Source organism: Anopheles ziemanni, chromosome 3, assembly GCF_943734765.1.
Source record: "Anopheles ziemanni chromosome 3, idAnoZiCoDA_A2_x.2, whole genome shotgun sequence".
NCBI lineage: Eukaryota > Metazoa > Arthropoda > Insecta > Diptera > Culicidae > Anopheles > Anopheles ziemanni.
In genome coordinates this window covers 9,138,362-9,149,552 of record NC_080706.1, presented here as the reverse complement: position 1 = coordinate 9,149,552, position 11,191 = coordinate 9,138,362, and positions in this window count along the sequence as shown.

Genomic DNA, 11,191 nt, shown 5'->3' with positions numbered 1-11,191 from the left:
ATCATGCGAGTTTATGGATGCGGTGAAAAGTATTTTAAACATCAAGTTCGTTTTATCAACTTTACCTACATTACCTTTTTTGTTGTTTTCATTCACTTAGTTGAAAAATTACTTTTTGTCTCACATATTTTGTTGTATCATATTTTGTCTATTTCGAACTAAAAGTTATTCAACGCTAAGAATATGGGGCTTAAAACTTATGCAATTGTAAGATGTGATAAAGTGAGAGAGGCAAATTAACCTGAATAATAAAGCATCGTTTTAGAAACGCAGTTAACCCCATGTCTAAACAGCTTGCTAAATGCTGTTTTTGGCAATTAATCGCTTCTTGGAAATGGCGCTAACCTCAACGTTCATCGTGTTGTCAATCGGCGTCCCAACCGGAATCACTTTCTGTGGTATCAGAGCCTGGGTGTCCCTTTTTTTCATGCTGGTTGTGCTGCCCAATTTCGAGCCGGCACCACATTTAGTATCCCGCCTCGTTCTCGGATGCTTGTTGCTTATTTTTTATGCAACAGCTCCGACCGCTACCTAACGCGTTTTTGACGGCCCATCTCCGGGAGCCAAAGTACTTCGCTACGGTACGTTGCCTTCGGGAGACTCTGGTTTTGGTTTCCTTTCTCGTTTGCCTTCTTCCCATCGCCAGCCGTAATGGCAAATTAGATGACCGTAAAACAATTCGAAGCTTGTCAGCAACAGGCTGCGCCGAGCACGCCAACGCATTCCGGTAGCGGGCTCGTGCAGTTTATGAGTCCGCTAGTCTCGGTCGATTTCCTCCCAAACTTGGCGCCCCGCGCGGCCAATAACTGTGCGTCTGCACGTCCCGCGTGTTTGGTGGTGAACGGGGGGTAGTTTGGGAGTGTATTGGGCGGAGAAAGGTGGAGAAAGTAATGTCACACAGACGAGTAGGTAGGAAGCATATCATGTTTTGTTTTGTTTTGTATATTTTTCCAACAAACAACACATACTCTACACATACTGGACCGAAACGAAAAGCCCCCGCGTCGTCCCGTTGCTTTCTTTTCGCTTCCAACGCAGGTTCTCGGTCAGTCTGCTCGGTGACGTGCTGTGAGCTCACGGAACGGAAATATGACAGACAACTGAAGTGGAAAACTGCATCCGGCGGCCATACAGAAGCCATCCATCTTTTGCACTGGCCATTGCGACGGTTCGTTCGAAAGGTCACTCGTCTCTCGGGCCATCTCGGGACCCTACCGGCGTTTACATCACTGCAGATGGCGATTAGCCACAGGTCGTACTGATCAATCATGTGCAAAAAATGGTAATTATAGCGCCGGACACGCTCCGTAGCGCATTCCAATTAAAATGGCTGTGAATTACGAAAACCGGCGGGGCGGGGGCGGTGAAGCAGGGGAATAATATTATCTTTCGGCGGATTTCCAACGAACACACGTCTTTCGTTCACGTGCTGGCCCGGGCTACACCATGGCGGATTGGTTTGTTCCCTGCCAACCGCATTTTCTTTGCCGTTTATTTTCAACTACCAAGAACATGCAAACCGAAACTACAAATGTTGGCTCAATCAATCTCGGGGAGTTGCTATCCAGGCTTCATTCTATCGTATCCATCTCCGCTTTCTGTCTTCCCTCTCACTTGACAAACTATCTGTTTGATCCTGGTAGTCACTAAGGCACAGCATGTAGTTTTGCGTGCAAAACCATCACCACTGGGGAAAGCCGCTTAATTAAACCGGCGTCAAATTACAGCGGAAAGTGTCGAAAGTTTTGATAAACAGCACTAATTATATCGCTAAACAAAATGATCGTCGCAACGACGCAAGAGACGAAAAGGGTAACTTTCTCGCTTCGGTTTGACGAATCAAATTTGACGTGGATAAGGCGAGCTGTTCGAAGGATATTTTGAGTATAATCTCCACTCAATGGTTCCATGCCAAATGCTTCATCAAAGACGATTTGTTAAGGTTACCGTATCATTCTACTTATACCTACTCATCACATCTTACTTTACGCAACGAATATCGATAAATATTGCTCAATTTTTTAGAATTGTGTAAATCTGATTCGGATTCATAAATCTGAAAAAATCTCTGGTTTATAAGAGATTCATGAATCTTTCGTCGAGAGATTCATGAATCCCAAAAACACACCAAATTATAATAAGTCACCGGCCAAAAATGGGTTGATGGACCCCTTTTTTGTTTGGTCGCGTTGTCCACGCCTATGAAAGAATCGGGGAGATTCATGACAGATCCATCAAAGATTCATGAAGATTCATTAAGGTTTCGAAAGATTCATTAAGCTTTGAAGATTCGAATTCGCAGATTTCAGATTCATGAATCCATCTGAATGAATCTTAGGTGAAAGATCAAATAAATCAATCTCGCCAAAAGATTCATTAAGCACAACACTACAATTTTTGCATCACTCTCATAAACCCTTAATAATTTCAGTTTAATATTACATTCGCCATCATTTTTATCTTACCATTATTCCTTACTTATAATTCAATTAGAACATAACTACAAAAAAACTTTTACTTGTATGATAATAATTGTATAAAACTCGTACGATCGCTCATAGCATCTTTTGCCTGAAAGTTTCTATCTGATCTAATGCAATTATTGTTTGTTCATTTTGCGAAATTGACAGTTCTTTCTGCCTAAAGAACTAAACTGTAGAACGTACCTCAGAAGTGATCAGAAATGCCATAAAAAGTTTCATTGATTGTTCCCTCTAATGTCCTTGCAATATCTTTACTTTTATTCCTACTCGTGCCCAATTACCTGCAGGTGTATTCACCCACACTGCTTCCGACGGGTACTAAACGTTGCCAGTCGTTCGGGAATGTTGATAGTTCTTGCAACCGCTCGCTTTCGTTCAAACACCGCCGGTCCCATAAGTTTTCGTCATTCGAACTTCTGCGCCAGGAAAATCTTATTGTTCCGCCCGCAAAGTGTTCGTGTGTGTGTGTGTGTGTCGGGAGAAATGCCCGGCGGGAGATGACTGCGGCAAAGCGGACGATGATGTACGGTTCGGTGGGTCACAAGAATGGCCCCGGTCTGGTGCCTATAAAAGCGAATTGTAGTAAAAGCTGTCATTATGTGCCTTACATCAAATTGATTTTAATAATTGATGCACGGTCCCTGGTTAGGTCGCAGCGTCGCTTTAACGGTTGACTTTCGCAGGGCACACTTCCGGCCGGTTTTTCTGCGCTACGATGAAACGGGAACGGTGGGGAAGGGCAAAAAAGCGGTGCACCTGCGACACCCCGAATGTCCTTTGGTTCGGGGCCAACGGACAAAGGTTCGGTGTGGTTGATGATTCCAGAAGGTTAATTTATTTTTAAACATTTCCTCTCCTGGGCTTTTGTAGCCGAATCTGATTCGCAGCCTATTTCTCCCCGGTGGTGAATCTATTCAGCATCTCGGGGGATTCTAGACTTTCCATTTTTCTGCATATCGCAATCATTGTCACATGCCGCCCAGGCGAGTTCTACCGAGAAAATCCCTACAAATATTCCATTGCAACAAACCGTGCTTCACTTTCATTTGTCATACATTTCGGTTTCAGTGTAATCGTAGATCGGTGTTGTACCGGCTGTCAAACAAAGCCAATGACTCTAATGTCCACAGAGATGCTCGTTGATCGCTGGATCAAACGCAACCCTCTCGAGCGTTGTAAAGGTAATAAAGAACCCCTTCAGAAGTCTGGAGGACGACCCGAAACCTGTTCTCGCCGATGCCGGGCGCGCGCGGATCACGTGATGGCTGAAGATTCCGCGCTTCCTAGCAAACCCTGACCGACCCGGTTGAACTGCCACGAACAGCCTGCAATCACCACACGAGTCCGGGCGAGCGAAACCATACTACATCCGTACTTCTGCGGCATTTCTCTATTGACACGGGCGAAACTTTTTCAATATAACGCGCACCCACCCACCACTCCCACCCTCCCAGCCACGTGCTTGCTCGGCTTTAGTTCTTCTGCTTACCAGGCCCCCCTCAGTCCATGACCATTGTTAAAAGCGTACAGATTTCCAGCACCCCAGTACTCCCACACGCCCTGCGCCAACTTCGGACACGCAAACCTTCTTGAAAGAAAGGTCAGTTCAAGAAACACTTCCAGCACGCAGAGCACAAGTGTGGGAAAGTGGGTGCCGGTTTCCGCTGGCCAAGCAGTTTCCAAGCTGCGAGCGTCTGTCCAGCTTTCTTTTCTTTTCCCCACTCCCCCATGAAAGCAGCTGCCCGGAGGAATGGTGAATTCATCGGGGCACACGACAGCGCTTCACATTATACTGTTACAACTCGTTGCGACGAGCAAATGGGCTCGTCCGTCCCCGGTACTTGCGGAAAAAGGCGGAGCGAAGAGACGAGCGCCGACGGCAACAACAATAACGAGAAAAAAAAACACAGGAGAATCCCGGGAAAACGGAATGGCCAGTAAGTGATTTGCGAACGCAATCTTCGGACCGGGTGGAAAGAATGGAGGGCAGTGGAGAGAAGCGGATCGGGTGCGTAGAGCAGCAGGACGGTAAATATAAAAAGGAGATTATTAAGTGAAAAACATGCTCGAAGAAAAGGATCCATCTTTCGAGCACCATTGTAGTCGGTGAATGAATGCAAATGACACAACTGTTCAAGTATATATGTCATAATCAAGCAAATTGTGGGAAGTTCCGATGGGGCGAACACTGGGCGAACTTAACTGGGTGGAATAATATATTTATTTAAAGAACTTTTTTTTCATTTGGAAAAAATATATTCGTTTAAACAGAAAGCCCAAAGAGATAACATTCTATACTAACTGAAAAATTATAGTGGAATTTAAGAAAAATTTATTACAACCAAAACCATCTTGTTTTTAATAACACGTTCATGTTAAATCAAGCTTATTTTAACCAACAACTGGAAAAAAGATCAGTTGTTAAAAATGTCAAACAATTGTTATGAAACTAAATGGACATTTGTGTTCACGTTGTCGCTGTGTGCGTCTCCTTTTTCCGAGCTTTTGTACCACAATGGGACGAGCTTCGGAAAATTACACAGCAGCCCGACATCATGGTGGCCATCCTGCGGACACCACCTTATAATGATGATTTGGTGATCTTCGCTGGACCGAAATCTAAGCACCGATAGTGCCGCCTTCCTTCCCCCTTCCGCCGACGTGCTCGAACTGTAATCGGAAGCGTTGTTGTTACGAGAGAACGATAGCGCGCGAGAGGGATGTGAAAAAAAACAACTCGAAAGATGAATGGACACCGAGCAAACGAGAATCGGTACGGGAAAAAAAGGAAGAGACGCTTCCCGTGGTTTTTTGTGCGGTACGGCAGCGGCGACGTTCGAGCGGAAATGTTTCGAGACGCACCAAATTGAAGAGTGGACACGGTCAAGGGCGTGAAGCCTCGGTGCGCGCTTGTTATATAATCCGCCGATTCTTCTTCCCAGCCACCGCGGAACCAGGCGACCCTTATTCGGTCTACGGCGCACCGGTTTTTTGCCGAACACACACAACACACAAACACCAGTGGCCCCCAAAATAGTGCGGGACTGGGCGCCTCCATTCTCGGTCAACAAAGGTGGCGAATTTCTTTTGCCACGCTTTTTAAAACCCTCATTAATCTTTAATTGCTAACCGTGCACGATGAGCTGCAGACCTTCGGTTCATTACTGCCTCCGGCCACCGCTGGACGGGTTGGCGAATGGTGGGTGACGGGGGGAGGCGAACTCCCCACAGGCAGCCTTTTGCAATCTCGTTTCGCGAAAGTGTAGCCAATTAGAAGGGTAAGTCTGCCCGTGCACCCAAATGGGCGAAAACATGTGCAGCGACTTCTTGGAACCAGTTAATTTTGTTAATTTTTTTGCTCTCATCAAGATAAATGCAAAGGTTTTTTGAACATGAACGATTTTCTATGCATTAAATTAGACAACTTCATGCGCTTTTCAACATTTGGAGCGGGAAAATACAATCTTAAATAAAAACAGTCAGATAATATTTGTTGGCTACACAACGTAGCAAAATAGGTTACGTTAAAGGTCGTGCTACTGTATTGAAAATTAAAGTTACGCTTAGCGAATTTTATAATGCACGATCCTTGATATAATAAGGCTTCGGCAAACATGTCGTATGTATTACAGTATTTTAGAAGCTCGTACACTCCTGTTTAACGGCGACCCCGACTGCTCTCATCAATCACTATCCATTCTGATTACTCTGCCAAACGAAGCATGGATACGCCGGTATAACACAAACACACTAACACACTCTCACACACATTCACACACATATGTACACACACATGAAACCGCGATGTTAAAGCTAAGATGAGATCCTGGTGCTGGAAAGCCCCGATATTCCGTTCCCATGAATTGTTATCCGCTTTTGGCGAGCTCGCGATTTATTTCCAACCTTTCGTGGGTGGGTTTTCCTTTCACGGTAACGCGAAAAAGGTCAGAAGGAAATAAAGGAGAGCAAACCGAATAAGGCCCTTCCCTGCAGCGCCTACCGGGCGCGGTTGAGCTGCATATCGAATTTAACCAAATTCGCTCGATTAGATTGCATTACCGAAGGGGTTTCGTCGACGGGGAAAATTTAGTAAACTCCTTTAAACGAGGTATTTTATCCCTTCTTGTTGGACCTCAATAGTATCAGCATATAGATTGATCGATGATCGCAAAAAACAACGAGTAAAAGCGATCAAATCGATAACAACCATCTTGCACCACGTGCTTTCCCTGAAGCTTTATTATTTTTTCTTTGGTAACAATGTTTTCTGCAAATCTACAAAACTGTGCTGGACGTGCCTTTAAATCTACCCAAGCTAATTGAAAACTCAAAATTATATACTTTTTATTGATGATGTTGGCAATAAAAAAATGATCAATATTTCTAGTGCATCCATCACATTTGACAAATGCACAAAATTTCTTCGGAAATAAAAAATGAAGCACAACGACATGCACTACATTTGATTTGCTTAAGCAAAAAACAAAATTGGGATGTAAACAAATGATTTTAAAGTTTATTTAAACTTCTTTTGGTTCTTTCTACTTTCCACTATACCCAACTACATGAACATAAAATTAGTAAAATAATAGGTGAAATTATAAAAATAAAACTATCCTTCAATTAATTCTAATTGTAATGGAGTCAGATGTAGCCAGAGGAAAAAGAAATTCAATCTTCTCCCGGCAGCGCATTTGAACACAGTTTCATCTTTCACTAGCAGCACAAAGTAGTGAACTTCAACAGAACGACTTCACACTTCCGACGGAGTTCTAGGTGCGAGGCAAACTTTACAGCAAGTATGCGCGGTCGTACTTGGCACCTCTCGCTGTACGGCCGACGCGTTGTCTAGAAAGTTTGCCCACACCGAAAATGATCTGTTTGTTTTCCCAATCCGTCCGGCCGCCGCGAGCTCCCAAGACCAAACCGCAAGAAAAATGGGGAAATTCGTCAGTGTCAGAGGATTGAAAATAAGGTTGTTTACTAAAAGCGTCAACACCAGTTGATCAAACGGTTTAAAAGTTCATTGTCGAGCTGAACGGAAACATCTTCACAGACAGCCTTCAAATAAGTTGAAGCGTTTGGACACTTGAATTAAAAAGACGTTGAAAATGCAAAATGCAGACAACATTTGGACATTGCATGAAGCTGAACAAATAAAAGTAACGTTCCCACAAGGCTGCTACTGACAACCATTAGATAGATTCTCGCACGTTTGAGGTGTACCACCAAAGCACTTTTTCTCGTAATTAAGTGTCACAAATGCCAAACATTGTTGGCCAACATTTCGTTCGACTCATTATCGGGCACATTAAGTTCAGTTTAGCGTTGGGCGAATAACTTCAAGCAAAAAGTTGAGTTTCATGTTTGCGGAGAGAAGGCGAAACTGAATGCCATGACCACCCTTAAGTCTGTTACTAAAATAGATCAAAGTTGCCCGATCAAAATTTATGATACTCCGGGGAAAAATATGTTATTAAAGAGAGATAGAAAAGAAGAATGTTTCTTATGACTTTTCAACAACATGATGAAACTGTTCCACAGATAGTTCTATATAATTGAAAGAACTTCAACAACAGTTCTAGTGTCGTGTTTTCCAAATAAACTGTTGGCTAACGGAGAGTTCTGCTAGCACAGAACCACGAAAGACACACGGAGAAGAATTCTTTCCATTCGGTTTTATTTCACGCCGGTGAACATTTTATCACCCAGTGAAGGAAATTGTACGACCAGAGGCAGCTCTAACAGGAAACCCAACTTTCCCTGCACACCTGCACCCACCCCGTGACCGGAAATCCTGCCATCCACCTGTAGCATGTACCGAGCCGAAGATCCCCGAAGGAATGAAAGGAGTTTCACAGGAATATGAAGATGGGTGGAGGTATGCAAAGAAGAAAAAAACACAAAACTCAAATAACAACAAACCCCACGTCCGGACCACCCGCCCCGCACGCTGGTCAGACGAAAACGCATGAATGTGACCAGCACAGGAGTCCTTCGGCGTGGAAATTGCCAATTCGGAAAAGCATCGAATCCGATCACGCACGAAGCCACGAAAGGCCCGGCAGCAGGCGGGAAATTGCAGTGGGTTCGGCTCACCGTCGGGTGGAAAAGATTTTCCGCGTGAAAACCCGACGCTGCCCAGCTGGTTCGGTCTCGTGGCGGCTCGTGTTACGATCAGTATCGCGCGGCGTGCGCGCTTCCATATTTCTATATCCCGCCGCGAACGCTGCTGACGCCAGTCAGTCAGCTGCCGGCCGTCGGTGCGTGCACAACCGGAAACCGCCCGGAATCGGAACCGCCTTTCGAGAAGTGTCTCCCCTCCAGTGGTGGGCGGTGCAGAGAGAGAGAGAGAAAGGGTAGCAATCTTTAGTGCATTCCTACACTCTTAAACACGCACAAAAGGCCCAGCAGGGACGATGGGTTTCGAAATAGACAACTCGGAAATAGTTTAACCGCAAGTTTGTAGTGATCTCTATCGGATATTGTTTGAGCCACCGCAACTTCAAAAGGAAAAACCAACGAAGAAGGTGCATTATTTAAACACTTTCCCAGGGGTAGTACGGTTAAAGTTCTTCCCGATCGCAGTGTGCTGCGTTTTGCGGTGTTTGTATTTCCCACGCTTAACGGTCCCTTCGCAACGAGAACCTCCTGTTGATCCTTGACGCAGCGCGACCTGGAGCGTTGCTGATGGAAATGTTCATTACATTCTCAAGTGCCGGACAGTGAAGTGAAACAAATCATCGAAATCGAAACAAAAAATAAATAAGGAAAAAAGAACGTAGGGAGAAAAGGCGAAAACCGAAAACGGTACCGCAAAGTGCGCGAAACAAAGTTAAAGTCCGAGTGGTTAAGGGCACAACCCGGAAACGGTCAAGTGTAGCGAACGCCAAACGGTTGCGCCACGGGTTGTACCGCAAAATGAAACGATCGTAACGGGTGGACCGCGTAGAAAAACCAACCACCGTTCACAGGAAGTTTGAGGCAACCGGTGGAATAAAATGGAAATTTGAAACGAAACCGAAGGAAAAACGACAGGAAACATCGAACAATCGAGTGTCAGAATCGTCCGGACTCTGTGTGCGAATGGTGGCAGTGTGCCTATGACGAGTGAGGGAGCCCATGAACTCATCAACAACCGTCCGGCCGAGGGGAACGTGGACGCTTCTTGATTGCGAAACTGCGAGGACGAAGCGCGGAAAAAGTCATCAATATCCCGGCGTCACGGGTACGATTGACTGAAGTCTGACTCTCGCTGCAGGTTAGTCCACCAAATATGGAGAAAAATGAAAGAAGCCACAGCGACTGTTCATTACCGGTCGCTAATTGAGATACGGAACGTCCGTACGAGGTGGTCCATCCAATTTCTGTAAATTGGTCCAACTTTCGCGGAACTAGTTTTGGTTGAGGATCAGAAACGACGGCACTCATTGCTCTGTTCCGTTGGATACCTATCAAGGTCGTGGTAATTCCACTTGGTACACGCCACAGTGCGGCTCCTGTTTGAGGTTGGCAAAGCTCCTCCGGGAAGACCAAAACGAACCTTTCCGCTAGCCCATGGAAATGGAAAGGCAACCGGCTGAGGGGAAAGCTTTGATAGAATGTTACCCTAATTGTAATTGTTACTTGCCGGAACACATCTAAACCATACACTTGTGATACCGATCAGTGCACCGAGCTTGGCTTGGGCTTTTACAACCCCGTCCAGGCTGGTTTTATCCAACAATTTTGTCGACGTCCAAGATGCTCTACAGTTATAGTTCCCTCCCTTTTCCCTCGAGCCCCGCTTGTCGATGGTTTTCCTATGCGGCAGGGATTGAGTGTGCGGCATGATTGTGTTGTGATTGTATAATTAAAACCCTGCGGTTTTCCGTAAGATTCGTTCCACCGAACCGTAAGATGCTGCCCCAGCGTCGGCTACGAGAGGTGCAAGCTGGTGGAACGTACCTGTTACGGAAGGCAAGAGTCACACGAGTCCAAGGTAACGACAGGGTGTCGCAGTGGCGTAGTTTGCGTTAGTGCTGGTCGCATTCGCCGGTCGTCCACCACATGGCTCCTCTCTCGGTTTATCCAATTTCAGTCCACACCACCGGGCACACCCTCTTCCCTCAACGCGTTGTCCCCGCCGCCATCCGTCAGATGCACTGAAAGCCGCAGCCTCTCACAGCGAGTGCATTTCCCCGATGCGAGCCCTAACCGACAGTCGGGTCCGGGTATGCTTTGATTTGTCCTCCACAGTGCGGCCAGCGTGGAACAGGGAAGGATGGGAAGGGCGGGTGGGGGTACTGAAATCAGAAGGGAACAAAAACAGACGCACACGCTTGCCCCGACCGAGCGGGTTAACCGGTGCAGTCGACGGTAATTGTCAGCCTCCTAAACTCTACCCGACGCGTTCGGATCTCGTGCCGGGCTGCTCCCATTATCAAACCGCCACCGAGCGGATCCGGTTACCTATTGTGCCACGCTTCTGCCGTTGTGTCGGGGTGCCGGTTTGCCGGAAACCGTTTAGGATTACCGGTGGAGTGATAACATTCACCGGGGAGGGGAGGTGTTTCGCTTGCGTGCGGGTAGTTGGACGCACCGCCACCGGCTTTTGCTAACTGCACCACCACCGTCCACATACCGGCGAGGTCCTTCACGCCCTGCTGCCCCCTGCTCCGATGTCTGATGGCGCGATGATTGCGTTGAAGCACTTGCCCGAGATCCGG